The sequence below is a fragment of the Vidua chalybeata genome, chromosome 2 (genome assembly GCF_026979565.1).
Source record: "Vidua chalybeata isolate OUT-0048 chromosome 2, bVidCha1 merged haplotype, whole genome shotgun sequence".
Classification (NCBI taxonomy): Eukaryota; Metazoa; Chordata; class Aves; order Passeriformes; family Viduidae; genus Vidua; species Vidua chalybeata.
Genome location: NC_071531.1, coordinates 9,265,198 through 9,291,140, shown reverse-complemented (window position 1 = coordinate 9,291,140; position 25,943 = coordinate 9,265,198). Strand labels below are relative to the sequence as shown.

Sequence of the window (25,943 nt, the reverse complement as noted above, 5' to 3'; positions counted from 1 at the left end):
GTAGCTGAGGCATTGCATATGTGACTGGAGAGAGCACAGTTTAGTACCTCTCTCCCTATTAGAACAGCACAGCACTCAGCTGTCCCCTACAAGCAGCATCTCACAGGGAGCTGTGATGTGAGCTAAGCCCAGGAGGGCAAGCAAATGAAGATGACAAGGGAAACAAGGGAAAGCACAGAGAGAAAAACCAACATTAGAATCTTTTCTTCATATTTTTTTTTCATATTCGTTTTTTGGCATTAAAAACATACAAAATCTAGGAGGCAATCAAGTTGTTTTGCAGAACAACTTGAAGAGTGCATCAAACCAGGCAAAACTACAGCGATGGCAAGTGAAGCACTGGCTCTACTGAGTTAATGGTCATTTCAGCATGCTCCAAACTACCCCACATCTTATCAAATTAGGCTAATTGTTAGGATTTCAGTTGGATTCAATTGACTTACTTATTTCATTTGTTGAGATTAGAACTACTGCTGAGGAGGAAAAATAATTCCTGGGGAACATGTAGAATGAACCCCAACACCCCCATGCATTACATTACATTCTGGGAGATATGGCAAGTATGGATTACACCTCTACGCCAGAAAAGGTTCCCATCTCTTTTTGTGCTGGGTTAGTCAATGTGAGCTGCAAATTACAACCACTCCTCTTCCCTGTTCCCCACTTTGCCTCCTGGACCTTCATGCATGAATTCATCTCCACTGGCTAAAGGAAAAGAGCAAGGAAATGATTAAAACCTTTCTCCCTGTCCAGCCACATGCTCTGTTCCCAAGCACGCTGCATAGAAACAGCATCTCTGTCAGGCATCAGTGGCAAGGAACAGCCAAGCCCTTTCACCTTGAATTCCAGACTATTCAGCTCCTGCTTTTTAATTTTAGTTCTATTTTCCTTGTAGCTGTGATATGAAAAGAGAGTAAAAATCTGAACTCAAGGATTTTGAGTTAATACCTATTAATAAAAAGAGAATAACTAATATTATTAAAAATTCATTTATTCCTTGTGAAAAAATTCTCAAACAATTAAATAATTCTCACCATTTCCAAGTTTTGATTTACTAACAATAAATTGCTATTTACAGTTTACTTAAACAGTGGAAATTTGAGGTGGCAGAATTGTGTCCATACTTGCTGTTATTTATTTTAGACTAATATGAAGTGTGAGAGCTGTTAATGCATTTTCCCCACTAAATATTTGCAGACTTTTCTTTAATCTTAATACAGTAGTCTTGCCTTTGTTCAATTTTTTTTCTTGAACTTGGTGAAAATGGCCATAAATCTAAAACCCAGGAGAAATCAGGCAAGCTGTCTCAGTGACCTTCAACATTTTTAGAGTTGTCTTTCTTACTGAAATATAGGAGAAGGTAGTGATACTGGAAGTGTTATTTTGAGGCTAACAACTTGAAATTATGAATAGGCATGACAGAATATGAAGAAAACTCTTCTGATTTGTTCCAGAGAAATATGTTTTTCTTGAATACTCTATTCACAGTGGTATTTTTGAGACCTCTACACATAAAAATGTGAGGCATACTTTGACTCTGAAACTATTATGATTTCCCGTATTTATTTCATAGAATGGCCTTGTGCAGCATGTAGAAAACTGAAAAATACTCTATTTGCTGTTTTTCACATGGCAGATATTTTCTAGTACTGGAAGTATAATAACAGAGCTTTCAGAAATAGATATTTTGATTGCTATGTTTTAAAATTATTTTGGAGGGAATTTCTTTTAACAAACAATAATATAAATAAGTCAATGATTCTGGCTCTCATTGTTTTTCCCCCTTCTTCAGATATCTTTCAATAATATGAAAAAAGGCAGTTCCTCAAAAATGGAGATTAAAAAAAATAAGTGAATGAAATTTTGATCTTCCTAAAAAAAAAAAAAAAAGTCTATATCTCCTCATCTTGCAATGCAATAAAACATTTAAAACATTTTGATATTCAAGATGATGCTTCCTATTAAAGAAAAAAGACCCTGCAAGTAGAGAAAAAAAGAGGGCAAATACTTCTAGCAATGACTTCACAGCACTGGAACATCTGATGCTAATATCCCAAGCTCCCTCCAGATCGCTAAGTGGGGAAATAATTGCTCTGAATTCAAATCAATTAATAAACGAGCAACAAGCTAATGGCAACCATGGAGTTACTGGGCAGCCTATGGAGGTTACCAGGAGTTTGTCTAATTCTGACTGTGTCACCTGATGTAGTAAAAACTTAGAAATGAAAACTATTGGTCCATCTATACAATTTACCAACATATCTACTATAATAATGGTGTTAGGGCAGGATACTTGTCTTTCATGTTTTTAAGAAATCTCTCTTTCCTCTGCCTGTTCACTAAATAAGTGATTCAGACTCCACAATGATGCAGGCAATGGGATTTAAGGCTAAAAATTAGAAAGAATAGACTTGTGAAGGGAGTAGTTGAAACTATGGCTCGTAAAAAAAAAATATCATCTCCAAAAACATTTCCTTAAAATACTTTCCTAGAATCCATTGGTGCAGATACAGATGTAGAGCTTATCAACTGGAATAACATGTTGCCTGCTCTGGTACTAACCTTGCCTAACTACTAATTTCTCCAGAATGTCTGAATACGTGCATGTTTGCAGCTATTACTTAAAGAAATTCTGACTGACAGACACTGAAGGGTACCCAGATGTTGCAGGTTTGTCATCCTGATCCAAAAGGAGCTGGAGTGGGCTGAAAATTTAGTTCAAGTTCCTTCTCTTCTCTTTTCTTTTTTTTTTTTTAATTTATATTTTTAATTGTATTTTTTTTTAATTGCATGAATGCAGTTTGACCATAGTGGAAAAAAAAAAAACCAAAAAAAAAACAAACACCAAAAAAAAAAAAACAAAACAAAAAAAACCCTAATAATTTCCTCATAGTTGAGCTGGTTCACATCGAGATGTATTCCTCCAAAGAACTGAATGTAAGTGTGGGTAGGGTGCAGTGGTGATGGATGGTGGGGGTTTAGCATTTGTGTACAGGGATGCTCGAGTGGTCCATTAATGGGGCATTGCCTGCTGTGCTCTGGTTCTTTTATGATCCGTGAGCAGCAGTAGTGAAGAATTCCACTCTAGGATATAATGAAATGGGAATCAACTGAATAACCTGGAAAACATTCCAGGTTTGACAATCAGGTCTGTGGGATAAAATATTTATTGTATAAGGTAGGAAAAAGGGAGACAGCTATAGTCTGCAAAAAGTGCATCCAAAATGCAAAATGCAAATTAACTCCTTATGTCATCCACATTAAATCCAGAATGTTGTGATGGCATTTCTTCACTACAACATCTATTATTAGTATTATTTATTTGGATACCCCCAAAATGAGCTTGTTTTTCAATGGATAGATGGATAGATACTAAAAAGTGTCTCTGCTCAAAAGTTCTCAGAAGGGAAGAAAGTACAGGGAGAATATTGCTTTAGAGTGCTTGTCTTTGCAACCTTAATGCTTTTTAACATAATAGTTTGTGTGTAATAAAAAGCAAAGCTTGAAAATATGTTTCAGTGACTTCATTGAAAGTCCTCAAAATATTATCCCAATTTTATGGTTAATATCCACAGAGAGAGCTGTACAGCTTTATGTTAGAAATGCTAAGTTGCAAGAAGCTGAGGTGTGGAATGAAATGGTGAAGTATTCACCAAATCCCAAATGACATTAAAAATCAACCCCCTCAATGTCTCTCTACCTGACTAAAAAAATTCACCCAGCCCTAACTTTATGTCTGTTTGGTCCTGTGAAACCTGTGAGTGGAACCCTGAATTTTGTGCTGAATCACTCCAGGATCAATACTCAGCTCTAGCATCTGAAAACTAACACATTTTGGAAAGAAGGGCCAAAAGGGAACACTCACCAGAAAGTTAAGCAGGGAACATGAGAATTTGAAAAAAACAAAATGCAAATTATCTCTGATTTCTGTGCAGAATCTCTGATACCTTTACAGAGGTCATAGCAAGGAATTATTTTACAAATATTTGTACAATATTCTCTTCAGAAAAGTGAGGTTTAATAGAGTTACAGAGGGGTTTGGCTTGGAACAGACTTTCAAAGAGCATCTAGCTCAAACTTCCTCCAATGGGCAGGGACACCTTTCACTAGACTGAGTTGCTGAGAGCTCCATCCAACCTGACCTTAAACATTTCCAGGGATGGGTCATCCACAACTTCTCTGGCCAACCGGTTCCAATATTTGAACACCCTCACCTTAAAAAAAGTCTTCCTCATGGCCAATCCAAATCTACTCTCTTTTTGTTTAAAAGCATTATTCCTTGTCATGTCACTGCCTGTTTACAAGCCTTGGTAAAAAAAATCTCTCTCCAGCTTTCTTCTAATTCTCCTTTAACTACAGCAAATCTGCAATAAGGTTTTTCCCCACCCATCTCTTCTCCAGGCTGAATAACCTCAACTCTCTCAGTTTTAATTTGTGAGAGAGGTGCTTCAGATCTCTGACCATTTTTGTGGCACTCCTCTGGACCTGCTCTAACAGGTCCATGATTTATGCTGGGACCTCCCAACTCTGTCAAAGTCCCTCTTGATGGCAACCTTTCTTCGAATGTGAAAATCACACCACTCACTTGCTTTTTCTGGGACAATTTCTCAATTACTCTTTCAGGAGGGAAAAAATATAAGGAAATCCTTACTGTAAAGTGGCCATCTGAGAGGCATAATTATTGCTGAGCTTCTGGGGTATTTGCATTTTCTTTAGTGATTTCATGTACATTTAGTATTTACATTAAAAATCCCATTGTACATTAACTGTGTTAGCATCAAAGACTACAGCCCATGAAATTCTGAGAAATGGCACTTATGCTCTGGCAATTTATTTCTAAGTATTTTTCCATTGCCTGTAGGAAAGAAATGCAAGTGAGAATAATTCTCTGCCATCATGCTTTGTAGTTTATCAAGCAAAGTAAATAATAGTGTGGGAGGTGAGTAGAATTAAAATTTCAAGGTCTATCTGAAAAGGTTGACCACAGTACCAGTATAACTCAGCTTTTCAGTAAGCCTTTACTTGGTTTTCCATTTTTGACAAACCACCTAGGCAGGGTACTCCCTTGGGCTCCTTCTGTGCAGCCAAAGGTACTCACAAAAAGCTGATCAGAATGTGCAGCCTCGTAAGGTTTTTTTGAGAGTCTATCAAATGAATGCTAGAGTGAGAGCATGGCTCAACAGAGCTCAGTATTTTCTGTTACAAGGAAATATATACAGATGTTCCATGCATAGCAGCTGCAGATTGCTCAACTTGACTGAAAGTGGATATCATGTCCTATATTAGCAGCCTAGCAAAGGCTTACGATACCTGAAGACAAATTGGAGACTGCAGAAAATAAATTATATTGCAACCCAGGACAGTGTTCCATAAAAAATAATAAATTGAATTATTTTTAGTCCTGATTTTTTGTCAGTCATTTTTCCTTGTATTTTCTGGGTTTTTCCTATGTACCGTAGATCAAACTAGGAAGAGGATTAATTACTTTTAAAATGACATTTGGAATATATTAATAAAATACATGTAATACTCTTACAGCTGAACTATAAATTACTTAAAAAGTTTTAAACCATAGCATTTTCTTAAGAATTTTATATATAATACCAGGTTTATGATGCCATTTATAGGTGAAACATTACATTGTAGTAGATCTAATGGTTTCATCATGAAACTTGTTGCAGAAACAAATGTACATGCTTCAGCTTTAGGAATAATGTTTTATTAGTAAATCAACATTATTTCTCTTGTTGAAGTTCAGCTGCCTCTTCCCCTGGTATCTACCCATGCAATGACAAACACACCATGCTTGTTGTTGGCCTCAGATATCAGTAGTCCTCTCTATGACAAGACATGCTCAAAAATGACAGAGGACACAATGGTGATTATATCTTTGTAAAAGTGTGTGTGCTTTTTCACAGCATGGGTTTGGCTTTTGCAGTTACTATTGATCCACTTTCTTGCATAATCAAACCAGTTCTTTACACCTTGTTTTCTGTCCAGTGCCCAGACTTGCAGCCAGAGAGTTTGTGTACATATATGTGAGAAGATAAAAAGACTGTATATAACTCCTTTCAGTTCGTTCCCCAAAACAAGACTGCTTTACTGGAAACTCTCCATCAGGAAGAGAGATTTCTCCATATTTCTCCCCTTTCTCCCCTCCACTCAACACTGCTTCAGTAGAACCCCATGCTGCTATGCAGAAATTTAGCTCAAGATTCAGTTTTGGACCAAATGAATGAAGGAGATTCTTTCTCTTTGCTGCATCCACTCTGACAGGGAAACCAGAATTTGTCATTCCCTCAGGTTTGCTCCAGGGCATCCTCTTCTCTTGTCTCATGTTAAGGCTTCAGTCATTTCCTGAGCCTGGAAAGCAGGAAGAGGTGAGATGAGACCATCACCCACCACTGAGTTAAACAACAGAATTAAGAGACACATTTAACCATCTTAATGCAATTTTAAAAGACCTGCTTTTGTTTTACATTAATCTCAGTCTTGAAAGCTTTTTCAGTCAGGCAGATATCACTGAGCTTCATAACCTAGCTCTCACTGATGGATTGTATCACACCGCTTCCAAAAAGGGACATAACTTCAATTAACTTCCTATCTGTTTGCAATAACATGAAAGTAGATAAAAGCAAATTATTCTTTTTATTTTCCACTATCATCTTCATTATTACTGCAGAGACATCTTCTATGTGTCAGTACTGTGAGTCACACCGAAAAACTAAATGCACCCATTTAAATTTTCTCAATTAAGTTTATTAAGCAGAAAAAATAGTTTCAAGACTGTGTTAAGAGGTAAAAGTAGCAGCAGAGATACTTTCCAAAAATTCTCTAAGTGAATCCAGGATAGTACAAAAATAATTTTCTAGTTAAAATGAATTTTCATTAGACACAGAAATCACAAAACAATCACCTGTCAATGGCAGAAGACAATTATAATCAGTAGCAGCATGACAACTCAGTTCAGCAAGTATGTGAAGTTCTTGGTGTGAAATAATTAGAATCTCTGCTTCTGGCTTAAACACTTTCCTACATTCATTTCTACCCATTTCCTCTTGATGGATTGAGACCATGTCTGACACAAGAGCAATGTAATGTATTCCGTTCAAGGCTGCTGATTATATGCACATGTGCACAGTGACAAACAATTAGTGTAATGATGCAGTGATTGCAAAGCTTATCACAACATTGTATAAGATCTCATGCACCAGAAATTACCCTGACCACCTTTTCATGCTTTCCATTCTACACTGCTGTGAAACACAAATTTGTACATCGAACCTGAAAGGCTGCAAAGGGATTGATCTATACGAAGCCTGTGCTGAGGAAACATTGCCTTCCAGCAAATCTGGAAAAATAAATTAAAAGTGATTAGGATGAAGGGATGGAAATACAGAGGCAGGGTTAAGAGTTAGTGCTCTGCTCAGTATTGATTGAAGCAAGATGTTTCCAATGTAACCTCACTGCAGGAAGGCTGATGGTGAGGAGTTTGTTCAGCCCACATCACCAGGTACTGCTGCCTGCCCAGACAGCCCCTCCTCAGCAGGCTCCATCCATGCCCAGAGAGCCAGCCTGCTGCTGGCACAGGCACCTTCAGTCAGGAGCACTCACCAGCTGCACTTGACCCATTGGCACGGGCTGTTTGTGGTACTACAACATCTCTGAATGTGCTATTTATACCCCAAAATCCTCCAGCAAAGGTAAAAGAGGAACAGTGCTCTGTGTGTGCTCATTTCTGTCTCAGGAGTAATGTGCAGAGGCATGTGAAACAAGAGCTGTGAGGAGTGCAAGCTGATTTCTCCCCTCCCCTATCCTTTTCTCTCAGGACTGTGAGCTCACAAAGCCAAAAAAGGTGGGGAGAAGATTTTTCTCCTCACCCCCTGCTTGAGAGGGCAGCCAGAGCATGGGGCACACAGGCCAGCAGCAGAGGTTTGTGTCCTCAAGGCTGCAGGTCTCCCTGGCAGGGAGGAAGTACAGCTAGGAGCAAAAGTATCATTGTCATAGAATGGCCTGGGGTGGAAGGGACCTTAAAGATCATCCAGCTCCTACCCCTGTGCCATGGACAGGGACACCTGGCACTGGATGAGGTCTCTCTGAGCTCCAGGCATCCACTTGATGTGCCCACAATGGGAAAGGACACATGTAAATAAGGTCACAGCAGCTCCCCACATATTCCAGACATGGACTTTTCCACTTTTCTTCTATAAATTCTCCCATTTAGCATTTCTCCCATTCCTTCCTGAGCTTTTTTACCTTTTGCTGAACTTAGTTTCTCATGCAGAGCCCAGCCAGGAAAGATGAGCCCATGTTTTAAGGGGCACAAGTCTCAAGGTGATGCAGCTGGGAGCATCAGTGCTGCCCTGGGCAGGAGGTCACCTGGCCCGAGATGGTTGCAGCTGGCTATAGCCAGCTCAGAGGCTGAGGCAAACCCCTCCCAATTTGGGGGAGCAAAGCTGAGGAGCATGTGGTGCTCCTACACAAGCATATTTAGGAAAAAAAACTGTCACCTGAAGGGAAGAGGCTGGAGGAAGACATGTGGAGCCAAAAGGGACAGGGAGTCCCCTTAGGGACCACAGCTGTGGGCAACAGTGCTGGTTCTAACTGAGATTGAGTTAATTTTTTCATGCTAGATTGTATGGGGCTGTGTTTTGGATTTGTGCTGCAAAACTGTGATGTGGGCTGAACAAACTCCTCACCATCAGCCTTCCTGCAGTGAGGTTACATTGGAAACATCTTGCTTCAATCAATACTGAGCATAGCACTAACTCTTAACCCTGCATCACAGGGATGAGCTGAGCAGGACTTACACAGAGCCAGGCCTTGGTCAAGCAGGCTGGAGGTGCACAAGAAACTGGGAGGGGACCCAGTCAGGAGAGCTGACCCCAGCTGATCACAGGGATATCCCAGAGCATATGGAATCATGCTCAGCATACAGAGCTGGGAGAAGGAGGAAGGAAGGGGGTATTTTTGGACTTATGGCATTTTTCTTCCCAAGTCACCATTACCTGTGATGGAGCCCTGCTGTCCTGGAGGTGGCTGAACACCTGCTTGCCCATGGGAAGTGGTGCATGAATTTCTTGTTTTGCTTTTCTTGTGAGCAGGGTTTTTGCTTTATCTGTTAAACTGTCTTTATCTGAGCCCATGAGTTTTTTTTTTTACTTTTACCCTTCGTATTCTCTCTTGCACTCCAACACAGAGTGAGTGAGCAGCCATGTAGGGTGAGCTGCCAGCAGGGGTGAAACCAGGGCAGAGACACTGAGGAACTGTGTGAGAGGGAGATAAATGAGAAAAGTGGAAAAAGCATCACATGCACAACAACCTCAGTCTATTCACTGTCTGTTTTCTCAGTGGGAATGAGAATGTGGTTTTGAGGATTGGTGTAGAGTGAATTGATGTGTAATTGTGCACTTCTTTCCTCACTATTCAAATTAGTGATCAGAAGTTTTATTTGGATTGGCTACAAACTAGGCTTCCTGGACTTGAAACTTTTTTGTCCATGATAGTGCATAAGTAAAATTTTTTTGGACTATAAAGTGTATTATTGTGATCCCTGGGTATACTTAATGGTGCACTTCATCTTTCTTCCTTTTGTTCTCCTCCCTCTCTTATGATTCTTTCCGCAAATCCTCTGGAAATGAATAATAAACCACCCCAGTTGCTTCTGGATCCAAAGTTTTTTTGCAGTGGAAGGACTGTGGGCAGTGACTCCTGGCTTGTAATTATATGAAAATATCACATGCTGCTTTTTTAGGGGGATGTTATTGAGAAATATCAGTTGCAGTTTCTTTCCTTATTGAGTAAGCAAACAGAAGAGAGAAAAGCATAATCTTTGCCTTCAAATACAAAGGTTCTGTGCCATCCCTTCCCTGTTCCAAGCTCACACTGTCTTGTGGAGCAGAATTGACACAGGTAGGATCAGAGTATGCACCAACTGTATGCACAACCAACCCACTAATTGCAAGTCCCTATTTGTGTGTCAGAGATTTCAGTTCCTGAACCATCTCCCTGCAGAACGTAGCTCTGCTCTGTTGGAGGAAGGCTGGCTCCACAGCTGATGTGTCAATCTGTGCAGCAGAAAGAAAGGTCTAGTTCAGGAAATCTGTTCTTGGTGTTTTCTTGCTAAAAAGCATTGCTCAGTATATTGCTCAGCTCTCCTTTGTCCCTGCATGGAAAAGCAGAGAACACTGGTCACAAGGAGGTTATGATTTTAGATTCTCAACCATCATTCACAGTTCAGGCATTACTTTTTAAAAACTATTGTATCAGACTCAGTCTATCATTCAGGTAGAAGGTTCTTTTCTCCCTCTCTAATAGATAGCCCAATTGGCAGCGATGGGCAAACAGTTAAAATAAGTTCTTTAGCATTCTGCCAAAGCAGAGATGGGACAACAGATGCTTTCAGACAGGCAGGGGAGGACAAGGTAAGAACAAGACATGTTTGGGCAGTATGACATGACAGCTGTCTTTGTCAAATGTTTTGCATGCATACTTGGAAATGTAAATTTTAAAATAATATATTGCACACAGATCTTTGAAGGTGTTTACTATAAATCTCTTCTGAGTTTGAGAAACTGAATAGGGGAAAAACCCAACCAGCATTGATATTCAGGTATTAGCTGACATGGAGGAGCTTGCAGGAGCAAAGGAGAGGCAACAGATAAACGACTGCCAAAGCAAAAGGGTCAGCTCCAGACTGAGCATGTCAGGGCTGTGCATGTTCCAGGAACAGTAACAGAAGAATACCAAAACCACAAATGGGAAATAGGTGGTGTGCCTTTGAATGGGACATTAAATGGGAGAATTACATGGTATTAACATTTATTGTTATCTGGGGATGGTACAAAAAAACACCAGTGTGTTCTGCAGGAGGACAAGAACAGAACAATAGGTCTTGCTTCATCTCACTTCACTTTTAGGTTACTTTTCTGTCAGCATTGTGATATACACAGATGGTGCTGTTTGAGGAGTATTTGTGTGGTTGAGTACTTTGCAGCACATTCTTATATTAAAGCACTAGCTGAATTTTCTTTCTGAAAGCTCACTCAAAACTTCATTATTGCTGAAGTGACCACGAGAGTCACGGGTCTGAAAAGAACTGTGCTCTGCACCTCACTGACATTATCTTCCATCTAGCTCCTACTGCTCAGTAAGTTCAAGAGAAAAAAACAACTAATAATTTAAAGGCCATATCATGTGGGATTGCCTAAATTGCTCCTAGTGCTATTTATAAATAATTCAAAATAAAATGAAAGCCACAGCAAACACAGCTGTCGTTTATTTGCCGTCACCTTCCTGCTGGTGAATCTAGCATTGAGCTGTAGCAGTTGCTTCTCAGCTTCAAACTAAAAAAAAATCTATTATTGTTGTTTATTATTGTCACTACTAAACCCTCACCTGGATACCTGCAATTTGCAAAGCCTGGTTCTTGACATGTTTTTGTTAAATGTCACACCAGAATTTTCTTCACTGCCAGTCAGGACACTCATCTACAGTGTGACTCAAACCTTCCTGGCATTGCACATCTTTCAGAGGCAGCCTAAAGTAGGCTACCATGCAGTGGAGTGTGCACAGTTACTTGAGTAGAAAAGATTAGGGATGAAAATTCTTTAAATTCAACATTAATGGAATATTCTTGTCTTTACATGTCCTTGTATATGCCATCCTTTGAAAGACAAACTTATGAAGATTATATATTTGACCTTATTCTGTGCCTGTCCCAACACAAATTTCTTGCCACCACTAATTAAACACAATACTCCCACTAGTAACCCACCCATTTGTTCTTAAAATACTCCTGATACTATGAATTTTTTTCCTCACATTTCTGATCTGTATGGATTTGTAGGTAAATATCCCGGTGGCTTTGTTCCCTGACTCATTAAACTCCTTTTCTAACTATGTACCCTGACTATCTGTTTGATCTCCTTGTAAACCCACCTTAGGATGTATGATGACTTCTGGAGTGAGTCACTATAAAGAGAACATTCTTTGGTCCTATGGCACTTTCTAACTATGAAAAAAAGAAATCCACTAATCAACACAAAATAAAATGTTGTGAAAAAGTATCTTGTCCAAAAGCAGGAATAAGTAAGGGATAAAGGAACTACCCTTTGACACCTATTGTAAGGAAGTTTTAATAGCCAGGTCTGCCGTGTTGGTTGTCAAGGATGTCACTTGTCTGTACATCAAATCCTCACTCCACTACAAAAGCCTAAACCACACCTAATCCATAACCCTTTCCTGCTGGTCTCTCTAGTTCTTCCTCCTACAGCTTCCTTTTCCTCAAACACAAGGATTAGATCAATTATTTACATTGGCTACTTGATTTTAACTGGCCGCATACACAGAATTTCAAAGGAAAGGTTAAATGAAAGTGTGCTTTCCCCAGGCTCAACTGTTAGAGAAGGAAAATGGGAGCAGGAAGGCTCTGCCATGCTGTGGGGAGAGCTGCTCTGGAAACAGTCATGGAATGGGTACAAAGATGAACAAATGTTAGTGTTAAAAATAAAATATTCCAAGGAACAGCTTTAAAGAGCTGTGGAAGGAATTTGTTTTTCCCTTGGTTTTGTCCAAGAAATTAAGAGACTAGGAGGAGGTGAGCTGCAATAAATCACACAAAGTGGTTTCCTATCGGAATGGGAGTGAACTGTCCCAACTGGTGGCAAGAGTTCACTTTTTATTCTGTTTATGGAACATATCTTGCTAATAGACCAAACAGAATAAACAGACTCTTTATACAAATAAGAAGGGCTGGGAAGGAGGAATACCAGGCAAAAGGGGAGAAGTGAATTGAAGCCTTACATGCTTTTGAAGGCTTCTCTATTTATAATCACATCCAATTTAACTGAAATACTTGGCAAAAATGTACATAATTTCTAAAAAAAAGCTGCATCTTTGTAAGAAGTGTTTTCCCTGAGAAATTTTAGGAATATTTCTCTTAAAACACAAAAACTTGCATTACTGTGCTAGCAGACCATGCCAGCATTATGAAATCAAAGCTCACTTTGAACAGTAAAATATAGGTTACAGAATGCACAGTAGGGTTTCCTGGTTTAGATCTATTGCTCCAAACTATGGAGTAACTTGCAATTATTTGACGTATTTCTGGAAGATATCTTCTTCCCTCAGCAGCAGAGAAGGGGGTGTTTGCTTAATGTGTCAAGGTCTCAACTCCAGGTTTTTTAGTTCTCTCTCTCCTATGAGCAACAACTGTGTCTACAATCACTGATTTCCCCCAACATCTCACATTAATATATTCAAATCCAGTAAAAGTCACTTCCAACTGTGTGTGATTAAAAGAAGAAAGAGGAGGATGTTTGAAGTGAGAGAACTAAATGTGTTAAATCACTTATATTGCTAAAAGAGTAGCCAAGAAAAATTATAATTTTTCTTTTATACTGACATTAGATACCTTTACAGATTTCAGGATACTTTTTTTTTAATATGAAGTGATAATATTTTACTACAACCGTTACTATTTATTGAGTGCATTGGAAATATTATGAATTACTGAGTTTTGAATCACTGCCACACAACTCACTGCTTGGCATTGGAAATGCATGTCTTATTTCAAAGGAAATTTCAAAGAGAATGTTCCCTTCCACAGGAACTGGAAAGGAGAGGACTTTGGAGGGTTGCCTAGAGATCAGAGGTGGGGGAGGACCCTGTACAATAGGATTTTCCTAGTAATCATTGATGGGAGTAGGACTGCTGCATCATGTTTATCAGGCTGGCTGCCTGGGGAACAGGGTAATAAATAATGGAACTTCAGGGATTCCAAGCAGGGCAGTGCAAAACGTTCATGTGAATTCTTCCAGAAGTAGTCAAATGGATGTTTTACTGCAACTCTGTGTGCAGCACCATGATACTGAGACACAGTAAGAGGAATGAAGAGGGATAGAGCAAAAAGAAGGCAGTTTCAGTTCCCATGAAATGTCAGGTGGTAACTTCATGAGAGAAGCTGGTGGTCTTAACATTCTGTTTTAAAAACAGAACTCAGTGTTGCTGTGTCTGAGATTTTTTTGGGAAATGTTCCTCACTTTGCAGACTTTGGACAAATCACAGAGCTTTCCTGTAGTGAAAAAAGCCGTGTTGTTTGTGCTCTTGCTCATTCCTGTGGTTGTAAAGTGAAGAATCATGCTGGGCTACCCTTGCACCCAAACTTTGTTAGTGCCCTCATCGTATAAACAAGATATCAAAATGTTCACAGCACACACATCAGAGAGCAGCACCATTAATGCAGCACCACAAGCCCTTTGCACTGTGTGATTCACTCTGGGAATTCTGATGATCTGAACTGTCAGGTGTGAACCACTCCCACATTGTTAGGAGTGGAAAATTGCATAATTGAAGAGTAATTATTCCCTAGTATGCAATAAGACACCGACTCAAATATTTAAAAGTTTTTCTTTGCCTTTGAAACTGAAGTGCTGTTTCAAATCAAGGAATTTCTATTCCTAAATCATTTTGTATTTTGTGAAAATTTTAGCTACGAAAATTTTTAATATATTCTATTCCTAAAAAAAAAAATTAACTTACATTTCAGTTATTGTCATTTATAATAATATCAGCAATGTTCCTTCTACAGTTCTGAAAATGTTCTGCAGTGTTCAGTTCCTGCTTCTACTTTTCTAGTTCTCTTCTGATGGAAATGAACATCATGATGCTTCATTTTCATGACAAAGACCATAGCAGAAAATAATACAGACCAAGTCTTCTCCTGACATTGACTGAGACAAGTAAGGAGATTAGGATGAAAATAAAACATTTCTCACTCACATTTTAGCACTGTTATAAACAGGAATCCACAGAAACCAGTTACAGAGGAGATATTGATATGCAACATGTTCAGCATTGCAAGCATTGCATGAATTATATTTTAAGGGTGTTTTTCACATCCTGCAGTACTGACATGTATTTCAGGAAGTATCAAGAGTTCTTCTGCAGAGAACACTGAAATATGATTACATTTGTCATAACTGCAATATACCCTACCACCACAAATTAACAGAAAAGGTTCCTCATACTTTTTACTTCTATTGAATTTTGTGAAACTGACATTTTTACAGCAAAAATTACTGTCGCAATTCTGTGTGCAAACCACTTGAAACAGGTTCAAGTTCAGCAGATTAATTTTCAAGGTTGTGCTGCTGCTTTTACAAGTACAGTGACTTCTTTGAGGCCAGAGAGAAAGAATAGGAGCTTTTCTGCTTTGCATTAATTATTTTTACTCAACAGTTTTAGGAAAGAAGCAAAAGTTTCAGTACCAAGATGAGTTTATTTGTTGATTACTCTGTTTTTCTCTTTACCATTCTCATTGGTTTATGTTCAGTTAATAGTATGTACTTCAAAGATTGTGGAGTTTTCTTCATTCTACAAAGAATGATATTGAGACTATGACTGCATTTATTTTTTGCCACTAAATTCTTGTGTACATGTAGAAACTGAAATGCATTTCTAAATAGGAAAATAGCTGGATACTGATCAAGTGTATAGTATATTAATGTCCATTAGAGATCATTTAAGGAGTCTCTGAGAAGTAACAGAATTCTTTCTGTTCAGATTCTTTTTGGGTATTCTTTCTCTTTACCTTTTCTTATAATTTTGCCACATCCCACATTTGGAATTTGTAGACAGGAAAAAGATTGTCCAAGGAGGACACTAATCAGTGACAGAAATTTTGAATTTATATATAAAGAAACCAAGTTTCTCTTTGAGCAGGGAAGACTGAGCAAATGAAGCAGAAGTGTTGTTGCCAAAACGGATATCAGCAGCTGTCAGGCAGGAAAGAAAAACCTTGTAGCTGAGGCAACAGAGTAAATGGATGATCGCCCAGAAACAACAGAAGGATCTGGCAGCAGAGCAAATGCTGCAAACATCTGCCTGGTATCTGTGGTACATCAGGGCTCTGCAGTGTTTCCATCAGTTCCTTTTATCGCCTGAGCACTGATCTTATGCTCTGTCACTCTGTGCCCACAAGGATTCTTCGTCCCTCCTGTGCTTTCATGGTTTGTGTGTTGCAGCCTACTTCTCTTCACTTTGCTTTGCTCAGAAGGCATCACAAGGACTTGTTCCTGTGTCCTAATGACTGGAAAATAGCTGGGGAAAACGGAATCTTCCTCTGTGAGGCAAGAGGCAGATCAATGTCCCGAGAGGCACTGTATGTTCTTGTGAACTTGCAGCAGCCCATTTGTGTTGGTAGTGCTCATCCCTTTCAAGACTCCAGACTAGCAAGTGAGTCTGAAAGTCACACAGCATTTGACCTCCAGATGAGCCAGTGACACTGAGAAAAACTGCATCACTGGAACAGGAACTTTTAAAAGAAGGCAAAATTCGCATTCATCATAATGCCTGCCTTTCAGTAGAAATCAACGAGCAATTCTCAGCCTTCCCTGAGTGAGTTATATTCTCTCATTACACTAGAAAATTGCTAAAGCAATTCTTCAGTTGTCTCTTTCATGTAGTTTACATAAGCTGAACACAAGTCTTTTGGTATTTCTAAACATGAACACACAAGGTCAATTCATCTTATACAGCTAGCATTAGGATAAAGCCACTTCCAGAAGTGCTGCAATAAACTGGCACGTATTAGCAATGCTCCAGTTTGCTTTCTTGCCCTTTTCTTGTCTCCTGAAAGAAGTGTCAAGCAGGGGTTCCTGTTGATGGAACAAATAGGTCTTCAAAGTCTAGGTACAATGAGAAATTCTTTCAGAGGGAATTTCCATTCATACAAATTATTAGAAATTTCTAAGCTTCATAGAAATAAGTGTTCAGTGTGTTCTATTAAATCCAGATTTTCTCTTAGCCTCATGTTACAATTTCTCATTCAGTGATTCATGCATCTCTCTTCTGCATCCTCACATTCTGAACTCAGTTAACAGAGTTAGGAGACTGCTGAACTTTAAAACTCAAGATTAGCACTACAGAAAACAACAAAAAATTATTTACCTAAATCAGATGTAGGCTTTCTTTTTTGATGTGTACAGCATTGTCCTTTCTGCTAAGCAGCCAAGTTCCTTATAATTATCCAGATCAGTACCTGTTTAGTGCATATAATGGCATTCCCCTTGAGCACTGGTTTTATGTACAAAATAAGATTTGTGGAAGGAAAGATGTTGCAAATCTGTGCCTTGTCCTCACAGAGAACAATGATATGACCAGAGCATTCTTCAGATTCAAGATCTGGGAATCACTTCTAGGAGCCATAAAGCAAAAGTAGCATCAGTATTGCACCTATAATTCACATCAGAAGACCAACATGTAACATCTGTTGCCCAAAATGGATCCATAATTCTTTAGCATCTTGTGTAGAATATAAGCAGTCAGGCTGAGTGAGCCAAGATCAAAAGGGTGGAGTACACTGCAGACTAATAGTAGAACAATATTCTCTCTAAAAGTCTTTCAAAGTAAAACAGCAGGCACTTGTACTTGAAGTCTTGAGAACATGTGGAGGAAGGGATGAATTTTTTTTTAATGCAGCTGGTCCTAGGAGCTGCAGAATTTCTAGCAGGGGGAAATTTTTTGATGTTACCTTCCATGAAAGAAAAAATCCAGTAAATATTTTGCAGTAAAAGAAATGGAAGGAAATTATGGGTTTTTTTTCTAGAGAATAACTATGCTGCTACTGAAGCTAACATCTACTGGAATGTAGATACCAGAATGCAGAATATAGGGGTTTGAACAAGAAGGTATGTTCCTATACCACCAATTTGCTATACATATATCCCCCACCAATGTGTGTGAAATTCTTATACAGGTAAAGTGTGTATTAATTTGCTCTTGGATGGAATCAGGCCTGTACTAAAATACTTATGTTTTTCTTCTTTGGACAATTACCTTAGCACTCATGTCAGACTCAGGCATCAAACTGGACCTTTTTGTTTCAGCCTGTGAGTTCTATCCCTTTGGCTGGTCTATATTTTTTTGTAGATCTAACAGAAACCAAGCTGGCAAAGCTTAGAAAAGGTCAGTGTTTGCAGTGTCCTTGCTGGCCAAGACCAAGAAACAAGATTCAGCTCTCACATAAGGTGTCTGTTCAATGAAACCTGAAACTTTTATTTTACTTCCAGAAAATGGATCAAACGTTTTTTTTTGCTTTCTATCTCAGACTGATTAGCACAAGGGGGGAGGTCTGTGAGTTGAATAAACTTGGTGTTAAGTACTCTTCAGTATTGGAGATTTTTCATAATCACACTAGCAACAAAAAAACTTCACATAAACTCTTGTGGAGCATGCAAGGACATTTTACTGGGTATTTTTGCTTCTTTCCACTCATAGTCTTGAACTTCTAAAAATACGTGGAAGAATATAATGAAGACACTTAATTCCCTAGTCAGGCACTTATGTGTTTCAGCACTTAATGATGTCACTGAGGAAGCCTCTTTTGCTCAAGTTCCTTACCCTCACTTCAATTCACAGGCTGAATGAGGTATCATTTTTACGTATAAACATGCATTTTTTTTTTATCTTTCTCGGTCTTCTGCTTATTTGGGACCGTGGAGATTATCAAATTCTGAAGAATCCACCAGACTAGCAAAAAGATTGATTTACAGTTTGTATTTTCTACTGTGTTTTTAAATATTGAATAAGCAAAGTTTGTGCAACTTGATTGTTGTTGATAATAATGATAATAATTTGTAGAAACACTTTTTTTTCAGTGTCAGCTTCATGGTGTCCTATGCCTGTAAGTCAGACAGAAGACAAAGAGCAGGCTTACCTGTGTAGGGCAGGGTGGCAGCTCTGGCAATTAGGCAGAGAAGCCCTGCTGGTTGGAAGAGGCAGCTTCAGTAGAAGCTACTCCTTCTACTTCTACACAGTAGAGCCTACTCCTGGAGCTTTCTTTCTGCCATTTCCCTGCCTTGAACCAGATCAGGTTAAAGGATAAGGAGAAGAAGAAAATAAATTATCAACCTCACCACTGCTTCCCCACACCTACCACTAGATCAGGGTACTCAAATGCCTAGACCAGGTTGCTTCTCCATACAGATGGGCAAATTTTTCCTATTCAAATTTAATTTTCCCCCTTATATTCTTTTCCCCTCACAAGCAGCACTATAAATCAGTGGAATGCTGGCTTCACTAGTGATCCACAGCACCACGAGGTGGCCACTTGACCTGAGGGGTCACAGTGACTGTAAGGCCTGTTTTCTATTCCAGAGCAGAGGGAAAAGACGTCAAATAGTGGCTGGTATTGGATTGCTAGAGAAGATATAAAATAATAAAAGCATAGATGTGGCAATCCTTTATCTTTCAGACTCCTTGTTTTCAGCAATCTGTTGTTCAGTGGGTAGCCTGGACTTCTCATTGGATTAAGATGGCATATTTCCTTCAAAAATCAGTGAAAATTTGTGCTTATACATATACTGTGGCCAACACCAGTCACTGTTTCAAAGAAATAGACATTTATACTCATCAGTACTCCCAATAGCTATAAATTATACAAAATACTTACAGATTTCTAAGTGTTTTCAGGCAACTTGTGTGCTTGTGTTGAGTAGGTGGGTGGAATCAAGGTAGAAAATCATATACCAAATTGCAATGTACAGTTTCAAGCTGTAGAAACCATCCTGTGTAAAGTAATGTGACGTGAGGGGAAAGACATAGTCTGCTATCATAAATCTGAACAGGGTCAGCATTGGAGAGGGGAATAAAGCAAAGCACTTTCCTGAAAACAGAACTGAAATCTGCCCTTTTGATTTCTTTTCTTCTTATTACAATAACCTGATTATAGTAGTAGATATCTGACACAATTCATTACAGGACAGTAAAACAACTAACTATAGGTGCAGGAATGGAGTCTTCTGTGCTTGGCCTTCACTAAAACTTTGTGATTGATTTGTATTTAGCAAAAACACTCAGTTGCATTCTAACTGCCACTCCAGAAACACTCAAATTAGGGACAGGACATAAGGGAAAGTTCTGCTCTTCATGTCTAGAAAAAGACCACTCTGCTGTCTGACAAATCAAGTGGCTGACATGCCAGGGGGAATTTGGGTTTCTGCTGCTCTGGGAGGCTGGAATGCAGAAAAGGAGAAGTCTGGGCCATGGCTGAACTCCTGCTGCCACTGCCAATGATAGCTTCAAGATTGTAAAGATCCAAACCAGGCACGTGCACCACTGAACTACAGTGTTTCTTTTGGATAAAGGCAAATCTTCTCATTATTGTTAAAATAAGAAGACCTCGGAATGGTCATGTTAGTCCAATTTATATCATAGCCACTTGAGCATAAACACTTTGAAATCACTGCATATTGGTATTAAATTCACATAAGCTGTAATATTAGTTGTGGTTTTTTGTTCAACAGAATGGAGAGCAAATTACCTGAAATTCTTCTGGGGAGAATCCTGTGAATGTGCACTGTATTTCTTCTTTGTTACATTTTAAGAAAATATCCTAATTTCAGCTTCTAGCAAATTTAGAAGTTTTATTTCTCACTTGACCCAAACCAACAAAATTAAACACATTTCATTTATAAGATGCACTATGAAGTCATTTGGCTTCTCTCTCAGAAAGTAAAAATTTTATGGGGAGGAGTCCTCATTTCCTTCTTTCTTAAGGCTTTCACAACATAATGTAAAACTGTTTGAGGGAGGTGATTCTCCCTGTCTACTCTGCCCTTGTGAAACCCCACCTGGAGTGCTGCACCCAGCTCTGGGGCCCCCAATACAAAAAAGGTGTGGCCCTTTTGGAATGAGCTCATAGGAGGCCCCAAGGATGATCAAAGGACCAGAGGAACTCCCCTGTAAGGACAGACTGAGAGAGATGGGCTTGTCAGCCCAGAGAAGAGAAGACTCTGGAGAGACCTTAGAGCAGCATCCCAGTACTGAAAGGGGCCTTACAGGAAAGTTGAGTGGGACTTTTGACGAGGGCATGTACTGGTTAGATGAGAGGGAATTGATTTAAACTGAAAAAAAAAAAAGTTTAAACCAGATGTAAGAAAAATTCTTTACTAAGAGGATGTTGAAGTACTGGAACAGGTTGGCCATAGAAGTTGTGGATGCCCCATCCCTGGAAATGTCCAAAGCCAGGCTGGATGAAACTCTGAGCAACCTGATCTAGTGGGAGGTGTCCCTAACATCTCCAAGACAGGGGCTGTTGGAACTAGATGATCTTTAAGGTCCTTTCCAAACCAAACTGTTTCATAATTTTATGACTTATGAGTTAATTAGGCAGAAAATGTCCACAGGTTTGCTGTGCTTTTGATGTTTCTCATAATGATGTCTCTCACTCCTTTCTGTGTCTTAAATTTCAGTAAGTAATAGCTATATGCAAAGGTTTGAGAAGACTTAGTAGGTTTTGGTGTTTTATTCAGTCACTAAAGTTTTGGGTTTTTCCTTTTTCTTTTACCACTGAGAGTGCCTGACATGTTTGAGCTCTGTTCCCTGTAGTAGTTCTGTGACTACCTCCTGTCTAGACAGAAATATCAACATATTCTGACCATAAAGGCCAGGAAAGAGCAGTAGAAAGCAGAAGACAAAGAGTTCTGGGGTTTGAGGAGGTCTCTCAGCAAATGTTCATACCGATATTTATTGTGTTTATCCAGATAAAAAAATCCTCCCAAGAGTGTGTTGGAAAGCATATAGTGCTTACATAAATTTCTGCTTTCACTAGGTTCTGTGATACTGTCTTGGCATTTTAGATGTTTCTTCCTTGAAGAAACTGATCAGCATCAAACTCAGGATTTATGTAATTTCAAAGGATTAAAATGCGAACAACGAAAGAAAAGTTACCACTGCTATATACAAAACCTTTGTATGTACAAAATAATAAAACAATCAAAGTTGAATGCAAAAAATGTCACCAGACTACTACCCCTACTACAGAAGTTTGTAGACTGAAAGTAGAGCTCTGGTGTAACTACATGGTGCAGATGTTCTTCATTGATATCTTCAAATAAATGTATTTTTTATACTTTCTTTTCTTTCAATTCTGGACCACATTAATGAAACCAACATTTTGAAAAAAATCCATATCATAAGTAGAAAATGTCAATATTACGAAATTTATTGAATCTCAAAGATATTCTATTTGTGTTTGTTCTATTTTTGCTTTTATTATATTGTGTCTCTTGATTTTGAAATTTATTTGGGAAACTACTCATGAGAAAACAAAAAAAAATGATGATGTGGATGAAAATTTGGCAGCTATTACTGAGGCAATTTAGTAGTCTCTGACATTCACAAAATATATGAAAATGCTCTTCAAGAGAACAGTAATTACTGACCTAAATATGTATTGGCAGTCACATTTATCTGTGTTTATATATGCATTCTTTTATTTTGTAGTTCCTATATGAAAAAAATGCATATAAACATTAGTTCTATTAAGTACTTTGAAGTAGAAATGTATCCAGGAAAACAGTGAAAACTTTAGAGGAAATAAAAATTTTGAAAATCCAAGAAGCCCACAGAAGACAAGATTTTTTTCTTTTTTAACTATTCATCTTTTCCCTTCTAAGAAAGTCAATCAAATGTTTGAAGAATTCACATTTCTACATTTACAATTTTCATTACTGGTTATACAGACTTCTGATACTTTTAAAATGCTGACAAACAATTGATAAAGCACTGAAAGATTGGTGTTAAAAGATCACTGGGTGAAGAGATGTCTGTGTGTTCTAGCACGTACTCATACTGAAATTATTTTTTTCATTCCAATAATACTTTACTGTTTCATACACAAAGAGAAAACAAGTATCTGCTCCCTTTTTCTACCTATTGAAGGACTCACTTAAAGTCTTTGAGGAAGGCATTTGAAAAGAAAAATAAAGAAGTGTAAGGACTTTAGGTTTGGCTCTGAGTAGAAGAATGGGTCATAATTGACTCTCTTGGATTTTTCCTGAAATAATTTCCCTTATTCCCCCTGTCACAATTCCTGCTTTTAGTAGCTGGTTTAAAGTGCTGTGACATCATCCTGCACCACCTGAAATTGCACAGCAGCCTGTTAAGACAGTTTAGCTCTGTGGGAATATTTATAGAGCTGCCTGTGCACTGAAATCCTGCCATGAACAAAACAGGCACTAATCTTTTGGGGATCTACATGATCAAGTCAAATGCCAGCACTGACACTGGTTGTGATTATCCAGGCTGCTGTGCCTTTATGAACTGATTATACAGTGGTGCAGGTGTTCTGACAGAGAGAGGTGGCATTACTGCTAACACTGAGCCTCAGAACAATTTTTTTTTTTATCTCTAAGGTCAGGTTTGCTCTGACACTGATGTCAAAGGGAGAGTTGACACTACCACAGATCCTCAAACTACATGAACATATCACTACTAATTTAATCCCTCATAGTGTTGATGCCGGTTGAATTTGCCTGACATCCTGTGATACATCACAGAAAGAGCCATACTCAACCAAACTCTTTCTGCAACAGGAACAATGGCAGTCATGGCAAGACTATTCAGGAAAATGAATTGAATTAATATTTTGTATCTGATAACGTTGACATCTACATTGATGCTTGATGCAGGTGGAAAAAAGCTTTCTAAAAAGCAAAAGAGTGAAGAATTTCAAGAATTAGTCTAGATTTTTATTAGGATTAAATGGTTTCTGATACTAATTACATACAATTTCTTTTCACTGCATTTCTCAAGAACAAAAAGTCATCTGTTAGAGGACAGTATTTGAGGGTAAAAACTAGGAGAAGTTAGAAATATTTTATATTCAGGTCACAGGAGCAGGGTCTGGTTTGCCTTATTTTTCTGACTTGCACAGCCTGTAAGCTCCTGGACATCATTTCAATGCTCCTCCATAAAATGTGTCCCTTTTCTACAGGTTTTTCTGTGTCTCCTTATTTCTCCTCTCTGCTTTGCCTGGCTGATCATTTTCTGGAGTCCAACAGCCACCCCTTCAAACATGGACTCAGCAGGTGGTTTGAGAAACCCAGAGACTTCACGTGCAGGCTCTCAATACACAACAAGTTGGTGATTTTTATTCAGTAAGACCTGGGAAAATCAATAGCAGAGAAATCACTGGGCAGTGCTACGGTAGTGCTGTGAATCCTATGTAATCTGTAGGTTGCTGGGTCTGGCCTAGCACATTTCAATGTAACCCTTTTGTTTATTAAAACTCTCCTGCTACAAAAAAACTATCGTAATACTGGTATTTGGCATGACTCGTCATAGGGTGTTTACATATAATAAAAATATATATAGTTTAAGTTCTCAAATATGCAGAGAACATGCAAGCACTAAGATCAGAGGGTCTCATGAAAGTTTTGGCAGATGTTAAGACTACTCTTGAAATATGACATGGTGAGCTTGAAATGGAATTTCAAGTCAATCTGTTAGTTCTGATGCAAAATAATAAAATTTTTTTTGGGGGGGACTTTTATTGTTAAATTTTAATTACAGTCTCACTGTAATAGGTTTTTTAGCTACTCTTGAATTACTGCTCTTGACAGTTATAAAACAACTTATACAGTTTCAAAACTGCTTATATTAGCAGAGAGATTTCCAATTTAAAAAGTGAAGAAGTACAGAAAATGAATTAGTTCTTGAGCCTTTTAAATTTCAGGCAACTTATGCAACCAGGAATTAAAAGTTTTGTAGAATGTTTATGTTCTGTCATTTTACCTTATGAGGAAAAAAATATATATCTTCCTCCCTGCTTATCTTCAGCTATTTGGTAACCATAACTACATCCCAGCATTGGCTACTTAATAGAAAAAAAAATTCTTCGGGACATCTGGTTTACATGCCTGTTTTTTTAATATCTTTGAATATATCTGCAAGAATTCCCAAGAACTTACTTAAAATTAGCAAAAATGAAGTAATTTCCCAGTTCACAATTTTTGGCCTCATCATGTTCAGCCAAGAACCATTTCTGAGAACTTCTTTTGTCCCATGCAGACAAGTGCTGAATTCAGTGATCTTCCTGGGATGTCTGCAACAATATGTCCTGAACACTGACCCAAACAGAAAATGGGTACCTCTCCTTGCCACCGCGGTTTAAATCCTTACTAATGCATCTCTGAAACACCAAGGGTTGAGGTTAGGCCTTGAGGGGTCATCCAGTCCAACCCACATGTTCAAGAAGGGCTGCCCATACATCATCATTCACCAAGACATCACAAAATCAAGTCCAGCATGATCTCTTACATAAAGGCTTTCTCTGTTCCATGTGAGAAGCCAATTCAGTTTTCAAGTCAATACTGACATGAAATATTGTTGACATTTTTAGATGAGTAGATAGGGTCTTAAAGGGATTTAAGATTTAAAAAATCCAACAAATCTGAGTCTGTAGTCGTAGCAGTCGCATTTAGAGTAGGTTCCCAAGGGTAAATAAAAGTGTGTAGAAACTTGTGGCATTGGATCTACAGGCATCAAGTTTTCATTTCTACATGCTCGTAACTCCCATAAAAACTGAGCTCTTGGAAACTGAGTCCCCCATTTTGCATTTCTTTCTTAACATGCCCTTCATTTTAAACCAACATAAACTGGGGTTTGATATTCGCCAGTGTAAAACCAGCAAGAAACCTTCAAACTGATCTCTGATGTCTAATTCTTGTTCATTAGCCTAACTACAAAAGTTTCACTCTTGGGAAAGGGTTTTTGACGCAGATGTCCAGCTGTTCTGAAGTACGTCCCAGTGAACTTTGTATGAGGAATGTAATTCTGAATTTTGCATTTAGACAAATGAAGAGAGTCAGCTGTTAATTTAGTTGCATACTGCTGTAACTGGCATCAACAGGAAACCAAGTCAGGCTGCCATCTTCCATCTTCATGTGCTCTCAGATGACAGCACCACTTTTTATTCTATTCAACTTCTCCTTCTCTTTACTTCCACTCCCTATTCCACAAATGTCTTCTGTCTATAGAATGTCTCCTGTTTTACTTCTTCTTCCTGTGCTGCTCTAAACACATCTGTCTCTGTCACACTCCAGACTCAGCTCCTTTTTGACATACCTGTCAGCCAAGAAAAGTAATCACAACCCATG

At 38.5% G+C, this 25,943-nt stretch overlaps 1 protein-coding gene across 1 annotated transcript in view; it reads right to left on the bottom strand.

The window, feature by feature from the left end:
* Positions 1-9,151: 9,151 nt before the first annotated feature.
* Positions 9,152-25,943, bottom strand: part of CFAP47 (cilia and flagella associated protein 47) — a 354,600-nt gene continuing 337,808 nt past the window's right edge. The window contains exon 65 of the mRNA XM_053934673.1: positions 9,152-9,161. The gene's annotated coding sequence lies outside the window, so the exon portion shown is untranslated. The remainder of the gene's footprint in view (positions 9,162-25,943) is intronic.